This window comes from Temnothorax longispinosus, chromosome 11 (assembly GCF_030848805.1).
Source record: "Temnothorax longispinosus isolate EJ_2023e chromosome 11, Tlon_JGU_v1, whole genome shotgun sequence".
Taxonomy (NCBI): domain Eukaryota; kingdom Metazoa; phylum Arthropoda; class Insecta; order Hymenoptera; family Formicidae; genus Temnothorax; species Temnothorax longispinosus.
This window is the reverse complement of record NC_092368.1, coordinates 4,639,176-4,653,382: the sequence shown is the minus strand read 5'-3', so window position 1 is coordinate 4,653,382 and position 14,207 is coordinate 4,639,176.

The following is a 14,207-nucleotide window of genomic DNA, read 5'->3' as shown; positions in this document are numbered from 1 at the left end:
TTCATAAAATAAAATACGAGTTGTAGTAACGCTGTTTTACGAGCGTTTGAGGTTGGATCGAGATATTCGGTGTAATCACGCATCAAATTTGTTAAAACAGCGAAAACAATTTCTGTGAGAAACTTAAGGCGCAGATTTGTTAAATGCAGAAAATAGTGCCCGATAAACTTTATGTTCGGGCTAATCGTCAACGATTTTGTAATTAGTTGTGCTTAATCGATACGCCGTGTTGCACAGTCTCCGATAATGTGTTCGCTGTAGCAATTAAGCTAAGTCGATACAGCAGTACAGGTTTCCGTAGGGCATCATTAAACAAACAAATTACACTATCAAATTAATTAAAATCTTGTGCAGTTAATATATTTTGCATTATAATTAATTGAGAATGTTGCTAAATATTTATTATACGTGTACATTTGAGATTTATTGTCATGATTTGTGACTAATATCTTTTTTAAGTTATTAATTATTACAATTAGCAGTTATTATAGGAATAGATCCAAAAATACTAGAAAGCTAAAAAAGATATTTAGATATTTTACATTTTTAAGTCACTTATTTAGCTATAAGCTTTGATTTATTAAACTTTTTGAAATAAAATATTTGTTAAGTCGGAAACAGATAAATTTTAAAGTTTTTAGTCGCTAACTCTGCCGTTAATTGTCATAAATAAACGATATGACATACAACATTGCGGAACAAATTTATCATTGACTTTGGTGAATCGGCAAGAGACTTGAACTTGCTTGTAGAAACTTTGCAGTTACTCCTATACGACAACGTTCTCCTTATTGCTAGAGTGAAACAGAGTTCGGCTTGTACTTGCCGCTAATATAATTAATAAATGGAAATCCTCGGCCGACCAATAGATATACATATTGCTTAAACAAGCACCGACGAGGTCAAGAGGATAGGGTATCGCGCGGAAAGAAGTTTCGCTACGAGTCGGTAAATATTAGCTGCAGCTGAGATAAAAAGAGAGAACTTAGGGAACGGTCGATGAAAACGCCGAGCAAAGAAGGGAATTAAGTGCACAGCACACATTCCGTTTGCTCGCCTCCGCTAAACATTCTGCGAGATTTTTGCCCACTGATGACCATGACGGGTCATATTATGCCAGAAAATTTAGAGTTGATAATAGCCCGGAGCTGCCAACGTTCGCTTTGCGTAGAAGAGCACCTCGATTCGTTATCGTTCCATTTAATGAACGAATAACGAGTCGGCCATATACAACGTTTTAATATCGCTTCAGAAAAGATTTCTCTACAGCTGCGAATCGTCGATCGATCTCCCCGCTCTTGCTTGACGCGATATATTCTATCGCGCAAGCAGATCCAGTTGATAAATCTCGCCGTTCTCTTTTCGGCTTTGTCGTTTCGTGCTCATAACCAGTCAGGCGTTGTCTCTTCTAAATAGACCATCTAGTATCTCGAGAACGAATCATCCGTTGGTCCCTTCTTCCTGCGAGGATTCTTACGCTCGATTCACTTGCCATTCGAAGCAGTTCTCGCGAGATTTCATCGATGCCCTCTCTCTTTGAATATCCACGCGATATTCTTATGTATCGAGGCTGGTCGACGACTTGGCCATTCTTTATGCGAGCGCAGTGAACGTTTTCATGTACTGCCGTCTCATCCACTCGATTATAAACACACTAACGGCCGCATCAAAAACATCTTGACTTTATTTTTCAACTCTAGAACGAGAGAAGTCTAGGAAAAGTTAAAAATCATCCGAAAGTTAAGATTCTTGTCTTGAGCCTTTATACTTACCTTAAGAAAAGTTAGAAGTAGAACGTATCTAAGCCGACAGCTTATTCTTACTAACTTTTTCAGTAAAAATACAACTTACAGAATATAAGTTTACAGTTTTTCCTACATGAAGTTTTAAATTTTAATTTTGGTAGATAGAATATTTGGAAGATAGTAATGAAGTAATCTTTATGTAGAAGAATGTGCTTTTTATTTTTAAGTTATATTGGATTTATTAAAAATACGCATTATATTAGAAATATTGCACTATGCACTTGTTGAAAACATGCCATAAATTTATGTTTCTATATTCATGCAACTTTATTATTCGACGTAATATATTCTCCAGGAATCTTTTACAGATTTTTTCTACTGCGTAAAAAAAGAAAGAAAAGCGTATAAAAAATTAGAATAAGCTTTGAAATGTGAGATAAAAATAAAAAAATAACTTGAAAGTGTAAAGAGGAATATGTATATAAGCTAATGTTTTGGGTTTTAATGTAAATATCGCCGTTGCAGTTGTTCACACCATTATTGCGCAAATTCCAAGGTCCTTGACAAAATATAAGTATCGTGTATCAAGAGCCTGGACGTGATGGAAACGCGAGCATTTTGCGGACGAGGCGGAGCGGTGTTTCACTTCTTTGCCCTCTTTATTTCCCAGCGCTCGAGAGCGCACCCTTATTCTTGCCGCGGACCCGTGTTTCACTTTGCAAAAGTACGTTTCTAGCGAAGCTTACGTAATGACGGTCTTTGCACCGGCATTCAGCAGGTCGAGTGGCGAGGCGAAAATAAAGTTGCTGCACCGTCGGAGAGAACAAGTAACGCGACGCGTCGCGACGCGACGCGGTACGGTACAACTCGTACAACGCGTCGCGCCATATATGCCACCAAAATGCGTTTCAAGCTTGTAATTCCGTCTCTCCTGCGTAATGCTGACGTCTCATGTTTTCATTCTCAGAACGGCAGAAAGGAGACACGCAGATAGAGATTGTCGTCTGACTCGTCACGCGGCTTGTAATTGGAATCCTGTAATATCACGACAGATGTTCGTGATTAACCCTCAAGGTGTCGGCGTTTCACCTGACACGTAGCTTGAGTAAAACCGATAACAATTGAAGCTGTATTTCGATTTTTTACGCACAAATTTCCGCAGTAGTCTCGTATACGTAGACAGTTGCAAGCTTCCTACATATCATTATTCAGTCCTCTCGTGAATTTCGGAGAAAATTAATTTTTGTTGAACGAAATTCATTAATTTTAAATGAATCGCGTAAATGTTAACTTCACGGAAAAATAGAAGAGAGACACAGAGAACTGTAAAATTATTATTAATATGCGATTATTTTCTTCCTCGCACATTTTATTATACGTTTACAATTTCGCCGTTACTTTCGCTCGTATCGTATGAGTGTCCCGGCATCTCGAGGCACCGGATGTTACGTAACGACATCGTTAATATTCCCGCGACGCGAATTTACGAAGATCCCGTGGAAAAAGGGAGACAAGCGCGCAGAAATGGCGTTTGCATCCTAAGATGCATGGTAAAATCGCTCGTTATCCGCGTCCCAATAAAGCGTTCGAATGGGTGTTTCGTTGCATTAAGAAACGCTCTCTTATAGAGCCCATCAACGCGGCGATTACTCTGCGCTTATTAATTCGCCAGTACTTGAGTTAAAACATAATGAAGGCTTTGTCACGGACGTATAAACTTTTACTCGCGAGTTTAAATGCGCTTGCATAGTTTCGGAGAGAAACGTTATTGCTCGTCAGGTTTTATCGCGTTTCATAATGTGAATTACATGCTATTCAAACGTGATTATTAATTGACGTACCAGCGAATTTACGGTTGCGGAGTGTTAACCCCGAAAATTTTATAATTATTTTAGAACGGATTGCAGTGTTTAATTTCTCGTAATTTTAATAAAAAAAGTGAAGCGATTACATGAGTTGAAAAGTTTAATTTTTTATTACTATATTATACATTGTTTATCTTTTACTTTACTATAACTTCTTAATTATATATATATTATTTCTTAATTTCTATACAGCTTATAAGATAACAATTTATGGCGTGTTAAAATTTAATCATGCACAAAGGAAAATCTCTGTTTTAACACTAATAAGATGTGATAATATAATTATCACATCTTCTAGCGTACTCCACCTTTCCCTTTAAAACGTCGTTGCTTTATTTGCCCTTTAGCTTATTCTTTATTCCTTTTTAAAAAAACATGATCTCTCGACAAGATTAAAATTTGTTCGCGGATGACTTGCAGCGAGGGGTTACAGCTTTCCGGAATAGGATGCCGCCGTGAACGTTGTAATTCCTGTAACGAGAGCTCGTATAAGTCGCAGGCCCGGTACTTGTGCGCCGGCGAAATTATAGCTCGGTGGCGCACGATGCAATTTATTGGTGACGTTGTTAACCATCGAAGTTATAGGATGTTACGGTTATAATTTCGCTGGTTAGCGGTCGGTCTGAGGGAGAGGAACGGTCCGGTGAAGCGATAATAAACGGTCTCAGCCGCGACGCGAGAAAACCTTCATAATCCCGGGTAATATTGCCGGGTAATCCAGGTGGCAAATTATCGATGCACACGTGCCCGCGCGATTGCCATTAGAAATTATTAAATATACAACGCATCGACCACGTCCGACCAATTGATCGGCCACCCGATGACCGTATGTGCGATTATCATGCAATTAATTACAGCAGCCGGTATCTTGCATTTGCAGCGAGTATTCTCTTGTTCACTACGAATATCCAAATAGCCGTAATTAAATATGTGTGTTAATTATATTAATGTTCGTCATTACGATAGAGCTTGGAAGTTTTTCTTTGACATCATAAATCTGACGGGTACGAGTGAAATATAATATTCTTCAAAAAGGGGAAATAATTTAATTATCGTACTAATTTTGCAATATATGTTTTATTACTTCTATTTTATTTATTAAATTATTTAAAATTGTTTGAATTGCATTTGAATTTAAAGAAATTATACTAATAGCTTATTCACGAATGTATTATAGAATTTACGTTGAAGACAATAAGTAATTATTTTATTTAAACTTATATAATCTCCCGTTTGTAAGTATCATCTACGGATACTTGAATTTTATCATATTAATTGTTTTTTTTTGTCGTTGTTTTACGTTAGTTTATCTTATCTTAAAAGTGATATACTTTTCGGTTTAATCTTTATCAACCTCTTCTATCAATCTCTATTAATTTCTTTTCAGTAAGTGCGCGTAATTCGATAGATATCAAGAATGTTATCTGTATTCATAATGCATTTGAGTACACTCGACGATAAGTTTGTAATTAAAAATTTACAGCTTCCGATTAAATCGGTAAAATTTTACGGAAATTACACGCGCCTTTGTGTTCCGGATTTGAGGTAATAATCTGCATACACCAAGATATATCGATCGAATCGAGATTACTTGGCGAAAACTTATGCTTTGGCGCAAACTTGCACTGCATTGTTTCGGTTGCTGTACATAGCGTAGTTAACGAGGTCAGGAGTCATTAACCGAAGAACTGCAGGATGCGCGATTATAATTTATTGCGCGGATTAAAGGGCTTCGTTCGTCAAAACTTGGAAGCTCGTTGCGGCATGTGGGAGAGCTCGGTTGGTCGCGTGTGTGCATTTCGATGCAGCCAGAAATTTATTGCAAAGATAAACGTGAGAGCCATGTTATTATTGTATATGCAATCTACTTTAACTTGGAAATATCAGAAACTTGAAAAACAATTTGCGAAACACATATATTTCCGCTTTTATATTTTTGAAACTGTTGTTCTTAACTTTTGATGAAATTCTGGAATTAAACGAATGCTAGATATACTTTGAATAACTATCAATCTGGTCAATTGACTAATAATTTAGAGATATAATAGTGACAGCAATGGAACAAAATAAAGTGTTTAAGCACAATTGATGGCACGGTGGGTTTTATTCATAAAAAATATGTCTGACAATTTCGGTAAATTCCATATCACGGTAATAAAAACGTATCGTGCGACGCACGACAATTCACCAGTAAGCGTACACGAAACTGTTTAAATCATTGTTTATACATGGGTTAACGAGTTCGGTAATTGCGAAATGCAAATATGATAACCGTGATTAAATTACGAGATCATTGTGTTAAAGAATTATTCGCGTTATGAAAAAATTCGCAATTTGACCAGCAAATTTTTCGAGCGTAACTCGAATTTATTGCGAATCAGATAAATTCTCTTACATTTAGATCGTCGACATTAACGCGATCATGGCATGCTCATAACTTTGATTAACTAGACAAGGCTTTTATGATTTACACGATGTGTTAATTAATTATCGGAAACTCGCTGAAATAGGTCACTACTCTCCATTTAGTCCAAATGGTTCCTGTTCACTTGTCTGATTTCGGGATATTTAAATTAATTCTAATTATTCCAAACAAGGGGATGTACAGAAACATAACTTACCGTATACTGTGTTCAAGTAATATTCTATTTCTACATGATTATTTACACACTAATTTACACAAAGATTTTTCATATCATTTTATGAACGGTCTCATTATCTCTAAATTAGCGAGCAATAAAAAATAATCTTTTCTTATCATTTATGCATTTGGAGTATATCGATAATTTAGACATTATATACAAGTGGAGAGTAAAATATGTGACAGGATGTAAAGAGAGATTCGTAAACAAGCAAAAAGTAGCAAAATTTTTAACTTTTGTTAAATTTAATATAAGTATAAAAACTAGTATGAACTAAAATGCTAATATTGATGCGCAAATAATTATTTTATTAAGAGAATTAATTTTTCGGTATGTTCCGAAAATGTTTCTAACGTTTTTTTTAATTTCTAAATACTTTTTTTGACCATTTTTTTATACCTATTTACAATTTTATACTGTCATGTTTTCGGGTTATTTGTCGTTTTAATTTTTTATTTTCAAAGCGCATCCAAGCTTTTCGGTTTTTGGCTTTGTCGTTTATTAATTACTTATAAAATTAAAATATCATAAATTTTTATAATGTAATTTGACAATAGTTTTTTATTAAAAATTTTTTATATTACAGCAGGTTTCTTCTAAAATCATTTATATTACTTATTTTTATATTTCTTGTAAACTGTCGTTAATACAAAAGAAAAACCGTATGACTGAAGGATACGATTAAATTCACATTCTGAAAATTTCTTAATTCTCTTGATAAAAGAATTATCTACGCACCAGAGTCAGCGTTTTGTCTTGCATCGTCTTATCTATAGATACTCGCGAAGGCAATGTGCCAGGACCGATGTCGACCCTCGAGGAGCGATCGAGCTAGCGTGAATAGCTAACGGCAACGAGACGAATAGATTAGTGCCGAATTCCGGGTCGTTGCAATTTGTCAAGCGACGGGAAGTTTTATCGCGTGTATACGTGTACATGCGATACACACTGAGCGTTGGTAGCGTGCGGCGCGGAGCCGCACGTGCGCGCGAATGCGTCAGTTTCGATCCCGGAGAGTGGCTCTCTTTCGCCGGAGACTGGCAGAGAACTGCTCGAGTGTATCCTCTCGCCCCGGGACTGTTATTGAATTCGAAATTTATGGCTTTAATAGAGACTAACTTTGCACGATCATAATTCAAACGGCGTTGCGTGTCCGGCGGGCGTAACTGGCAGGCATCTCCCTCGATGTTCTCCCTCGTCCTGGTTACATCTTGCTCCTCCTCGTCGACCTCCGACCTCTTAGACGGCATCCCACGCCACGTTTTCGTTCATCGTCTCCTTTTTTTCCTTTTCCATACGCGCGCTTTTCGTTTTTCTCCGGTACCACGCCGCTTCCTGGGACAGGAGGATATCCTGCCGGGAGAAACTCCGGATGATTTAAGACGCCGGAGTCCCACGTAGGCGGAAAAAATATGTCCGAATGCCCCCACGGAAGTTTCCCCCATGGTTGCTCTTGGCGACTTGGATGCGGAAATCGCCGTGAGGAAAGTAGGTGGATGGAGTGGACCTTCCTGTTCTTGTCGCTTTCGTATTTTTCCGCGTCAGCTATTATTCTAATTAATCTGGAATAGTGACGTCTACAAACGCGAATGCTTACGAGGCAAGCAAATTATATAAGAATGAAATATGCCGGATAAAAAAATATAAAGTATACGAGAAATGTAATATTATAATGAGATTTTCTAGTAAAAAGCTTTTGCAGCTGATAAATTTTCCACAAATAATCTTATTGTATGGAATATATAAAAAACAATATGTATAAAGTAATATTTTAAACATAAGAGACAAAAATTTTTATCATCTTCCTATTATTATAACTCCTGTAAATAGTCGAATTACAATATCGAATTATTTTCCCATAATCAGCACGAGTAACCACTATCGAGGCAGGGCGGTGATATCGCGTTTACATAAGCGTTTAAGAAGCGGTTTTCGAATTTCGAGCGTAATTTGGCGTACAGGTGAGAAAAGCGATACGACGGTGCGGAGAGATGTGCGGTACGTAACAACAGACGAAACTCGATTATCGTCCGGGGTGTAATTCTGCGGTTACCTTCATTACTTGCGCCATTGTCGCCGCTGGTTTGCACGCGGCAGTTTTGACGCGATCACTTAGTCATGGCGAATGGAACCACCCTCGTTCTGCCTCGACCAACCTCCATTGCGTACCCCGCGTACGACACCATTCATTCGCGCGATTCTGTACCAACTCTACAGCGACAGCGAAAATTACATCCGTCAATTCAGTTTCGTAAATAAAAAAAATTTTATATGTCGTGAATAGTCTCTAATAAAAAATATTTGAAGAACAGTGTTGAGGACAAAAAATTACGGAAGAAAAAATTTTTATTTTGTATTTTTAAAATAAATATATCACATGGAATTTGCATAACTTAGCGCTTTGAACAATTTTCTTTCGCTTGAGCTTCAAATTTCTTCATCAATTCTAATTTATGGATTTTTATCTCTGAAAAAGAGAATGAGAACGTACAACATCAAAAACTCGAATAAGCTTCTTGGCTCACAGAGGTTACTATATAATTTTCTTCCTTCCATTTTCTATATGTAGAACGTAAAACGAGATCCAACTAATCTTCTTCACTCATATATTTCCTTTGACCGTAAAAAATCCTACGTTACACGAGTCATAATGTTTTACAGTATCACATCTATTATTGAAACATTGAATAAATTAGAAGAAGCACTGCGAAACAGAGAGTTCCGAGTCGGCTAACATTACGAGAGCGTTATCACTTTAAGTTACTGGAATGTAGAATTACCGACAAATGTAATATTAATTTAGCTTTCTATGATTATACATCATCCGACTTTCTTAACAAAGTTCCAGAACGGAAAAGCGCACGGTAATTTTTATCGAAACATACGCTCGAATAAAATTGCAAAAGCATTGAAACATGTAAATATGATAACGTGTAAATACGATTTCAAAACTTTTGCGTATATCGATATGGCGATATAAGATCCGCAATCGTATTCGAAACTGGATTTATTTATTTTCAAAATAAACATGTCGTTTATGTAGATCGATGCTCGAAAACAAAAATATGCAAAGCGGAAAGGCAATATCATGGAAATATGCTATTCGCATGGCACTGCATCACGCGGCACGAAAATCGCATAGTTTGTGACGTCGAATTCGAAATTTCAGAATTCCATGTGATGAAATCGATCGTCAACTTTGATTATGAACACTTATGACTTAACTGCTAAAGTTTTCTTTTCTAAAATTCTGCCTTTTTTCTTTTCTTTTCTTCAGTTTTCTTAACTCTTTTATCTTATCTTGCCTTTCTTCGTTGAGGCACCTTCCGATTTCATTAATTTTAATAATGAAACCGGCAGAGTTTTCATTAATTTAAGTGTTAAATTTCCGCTTATATAAATGAAATGAAAATTAGATGACTATTTTTATGTTTTATTTCTATTATATCTCTCTATACTTTATTACTTAACCTTTGTGTGAAGTTAAATTGAACAATATTGTAATAGGTTATACATTTTATTTATATTATATATTTTTCGGAAATATCATGGCACGTGGAAATTGTAGCGAATCTCAATTATTGTCTTAGAAATCTTAGATTATAATCGCACGTAGCAAAATTGCTAAAGTTTCTTTTCGTCTTGCTTTAATCGATCTTTGTATTTTTTACTTCTTCTTCACTACGTCGCCTTTGACTTTCGCCAATGGTATAATAGTTAATGAATCTGACGAGTTTCATTAGCTGTCGTCAGCACACTCTGCCGGGCTGGGCGTAACGAATGCCTCTAAATGTTTTCCGTCTTTATTCTATACTTCCCGAGGCAGAAGCAAGGGTCCCCGCTTTCCCCTTCACCCCATTGTAACCGTTCCTTGGCTAATTGCATTCATTGTTCTTACGGGATTTCGCAACAGAAAGCTGATTAATGGCGACTCTTTATCTTCCGTTTATTTCGTGTCAGCTTGCTTTTTGCCCAGTCATCTATCTGTCTGTTCACATTTTATTTGTCATAATTCGGCTCGCTACCTATTTCTTTTTGTATATCTATCTCCACCCTTTTACCTTGATCGTCTTTTGTTCGTCCACCTGATTGTCGTTTTGCCACAACAAAATCTTTCCCTTGTCCATTAAACATAGATTGTATTTATTTCTTCGCGTTCTCTGACGATTATCGGCGAACGCGGGTTTTACCCTCGGCACGTCTCCGATTTCTACAGTTCCTTTTTCCCGAGATACTGCGCGTGTTAATACATTTTCGAGCTCGTTGTCGCGCGCGTTATCGATCAGCGGGGCGAATTACGAGCGGCGAGTGGAGAGATTTGCAGACTCGGCGAGCGTAATTACGATGTTCATGGCGATAATCCGTTTTCGCCGCAATTATTAACAGGTAATTTCTAATTGCGTTTCCCGATTTTATCGTCCTGTCCTTCTGATTTTATCTCTCTACGTGCAACGTTGACGTTTGGGGATTTTATCAGCGCAATATTGAACGTCAAGGAAATGCTAATTAAATCATTTATGTGTTAAATTTATATCATTTAATATTTAATGACTCTGCGTAATTATGTAGAAGCTCAGACATTATTTAACTGTACATTTTTTGGTATTGTAATTTGATTTTCCTTTAAAGTATTTTATTATTATGTCTTATATATTTTTTTTTAATATTACACGATGCCTTTCTCGGCATAATTTTTTAAAACGCTATAACTTACCCTTTTTTTGTTTCTTACTATGTAAGAAATGGCAATCTGCACGTAAGAAATCAATATTGTCTGTTCGTCATAATAGATTGTTCTGCAATGGAAGATAACTTCGACTGGGCCACTTTCATATTTTCTTCCGTTTTATTTTCCGTTTTCGCCTGGCATTTTGCCATTATAATCATATTTCACCATCTTTCTCGAGAAAACCACGCCGCATGTGTTCCTCCCTTGCATACTAGTGCCGTTCTCGATCGACATGGTGAATGGATTATGCGGAAAATGGATGGAAAAAGCGCCTGGGGAGGAGTCGAGAGTCCTCAAGCGATCCTCTCGCCGATAATGACGGGAAATCGCGCGAAATCGAAAAACTAATCGAGTCGATTATCGCCGTGATAGCGCCGTTGCGCTTTTCCGCTTGCTTCGAATTTTTTTCTTCGCCTCCTTCGCGTACCTACTTTGCCGGGGATAACGCGCCGACACCGAGTGCACTTTAATACGTTGAGCTTATTTTTTAACGATTATTATACTAACAATACAGGATTATTTTACTTTAGCCAATATAATCTTGAAAAATACAAACATAGACTTTAAATAATAGTATTATTATAGATTTAATTACAATTAATAATATTGAGCAATATATTTTATAACTTTGCAAATTGTCGAGCATGAGAAAACGCATATATTTGAGTTTTAAAAGATTTGACAGATAACTGAAAAATGTTTCAACTTCTGTACACAAAGTGTAATCTTGTTTACAGTTTTGATCTCGTAACTTCTCGCTTTTTACCCTGTTATCTCGAAATCCCGCCGACAATCAATTTCGGAAATCAATTTCGCAATCGCGATGCGCTGCTTTTTCTTGTCACCGTCACCTCATCGAAGGAAATAGGTTTTCCGTGTCGCCGAGGAAGGCTCCGATGATGAATAATAAACTGTAGGGTTAGAAAGCAAGCGGAAGGGAGTAAAATTCGTAAAACATGACGCATTTGTTTTGACGCCAATGACAACAGATTGCGGGGGAGAAGACAAAAATCCAAGAAAGTAATTAAATCTCTTATCATATCAAATATTAATTTAAAAATTGTGTAAGAGTCTATTAAGAACCAATGAGTTTTAATATGTAACAAAAAGAGAAATTAATAGCTAATTTAAAATATAAAGTATAATTTTGAAAAAAAAGGTGGGTTTTGAATGGTCAGGAAATTTCTTCATTTTTCACCAGTAATGAGCGATTTTTGGATAAAGTGTGATTTAATTTTCACGACGAGAACCTATGTCTGCGTTATTGCGCAACGGGTTTGAATTACACCTGCTAATTAATTTACGAAGGTGAAACCTACGGTGTACCGCAGCTCGGTCGTCGTCGATGAAATCCCGGCCTGCGTCAGAATTGTGAAATAACGTGTCAACATTTGCGGTGCCGAGTGTTTTACGGCGACGTGTTTGGCATGACGGTCCGCGATCGGTTTGTTCGAAACGAGTTAGCAGAAACGGGGTTAGGTAGTAATAGATTTCGCGTTCTGCACTCTTTCCCTGTCTCGGTTATTCCGATCTATTTTTAAATTGAATCGTCGGCGGAATGCGGGAGAGTTTATAATGGATTAATTCTGGGTTGCGATAGTTTGCTTTGTGGAACCGATTTGCCTCCCCCGTCGTATCTCTCAGTCGAACGGTTCAAACCAGTCCGACGATTTCATCTGAAGATATAACTTGTGTATACATACAATAGTATAACCGGTATAACGTACAGATTTAATCATCTCCGGAATCCCCGTGTTCAATCGCAAGTTTTGCGTTTCAAACCTGATATTCTATCACAGAGATATGCATGATATTAATTATTAATTAATCTATAAATGAATGAAATGTTGAGAGAGACCATGCGAAAGATTTGCATCGATAATCAGGACATTATTGAAACTTTTCGATTTTAACCCTACAACCGTACACTCTTTTTCGGCACTCATACTAATGGTATACGTGGGTCATTTGCGCGTTCACGGTTTGCTTATTAAACAACTTTAAACTTTACCAAAAATTCTGAAAAAAATCAGAAGTGTTCCTTGAGATCTTAACTATAAGTTTAAACAATAATAATATTATAAAATTAATTTTGCAATTGTTAATTTAATCGCGCTAAGTAAACAAATCTTTGAAAAATACCACATAGTCAAAATACCGAGAACGCAAACGATCCACATATACCGGTTGCAGGGTTAATCAAATACCAATTTGAAAAGAGAAATTTTATTTACGAAGACGGCAGTATTTACGAAGAGTCTACGGTAGACTAGACGCGGGGAGATCTCGTCAGTGGAATCGGACTTTATTTATTATAAAGTACAGACGACCCGTCGTTCATAATTCACGAAAGTGCGCGCAATCCATAAAAGATGAGGGGCTCGCGCGCGCCGTAAGTCGCACGAGTGCGCGCATATAAACGCGACGCAACGCGTCTCCGGTGAAAAAGTCGCCGAGAAAGAAATTACGGTGAGTCGTGCGCGCGCGTGTTGTCTCGCGTATCCAATGAATATTTTAACGGCATCATGAATAAATTAACTTTCAAGCGCGTGTGAAGCCGGAATCGAGGAGACGACGGACGGCTCCAAAAACGTCCTTCGCCCGAGGAAACCCGAGGTTTTCGCTCACTTTCGGCGAAAATGTCACCCCGCTAATCGACGAACATTGTTGCGTGCGGCTGCTACGTGCTGCTAAAAATTGACGAACATTCTTTTTTCGCCCGTTTGGTTTTGTTCCGTGACAGGGGCGCCGCGTACGTAAACGTACGCTGCGAAAATTTGCTATGACAGCCGATCACACGTACGCGCGTATTGCGCGCGTATCGTTATGGCCCATCCGTTACGGTTTATTCGTTCAGAAGTTATTTCGTGCCTGTCGCCCTGAAAAAGAGCCAATCTACCCGCGGCGAATATGCGTGCGCCCTCGATGATGGCGTTGTGACCCATACCCGATATGTCGCGACAGTTGCTGGGACGCTGATAAATATCTGCCTTCGTTGTTTTCCATTGGAAATAAACGTGTTTGCGCTCAGGATGTTTCTGGTTTCTGCCACTCGTATTGTTATTTATTTTTTTTTTGGTCAGTATCGATGATATTTAGTTCTGCATTTTGCGTTAGTTCGATCATACGGGATGTATATCCTCAAAGTATCTTCTATTAAACGTAATCAAGCACTTGAATAACGTATTGTCTAATTAGTCCGGGGATAATCGTACTTGCCATACAT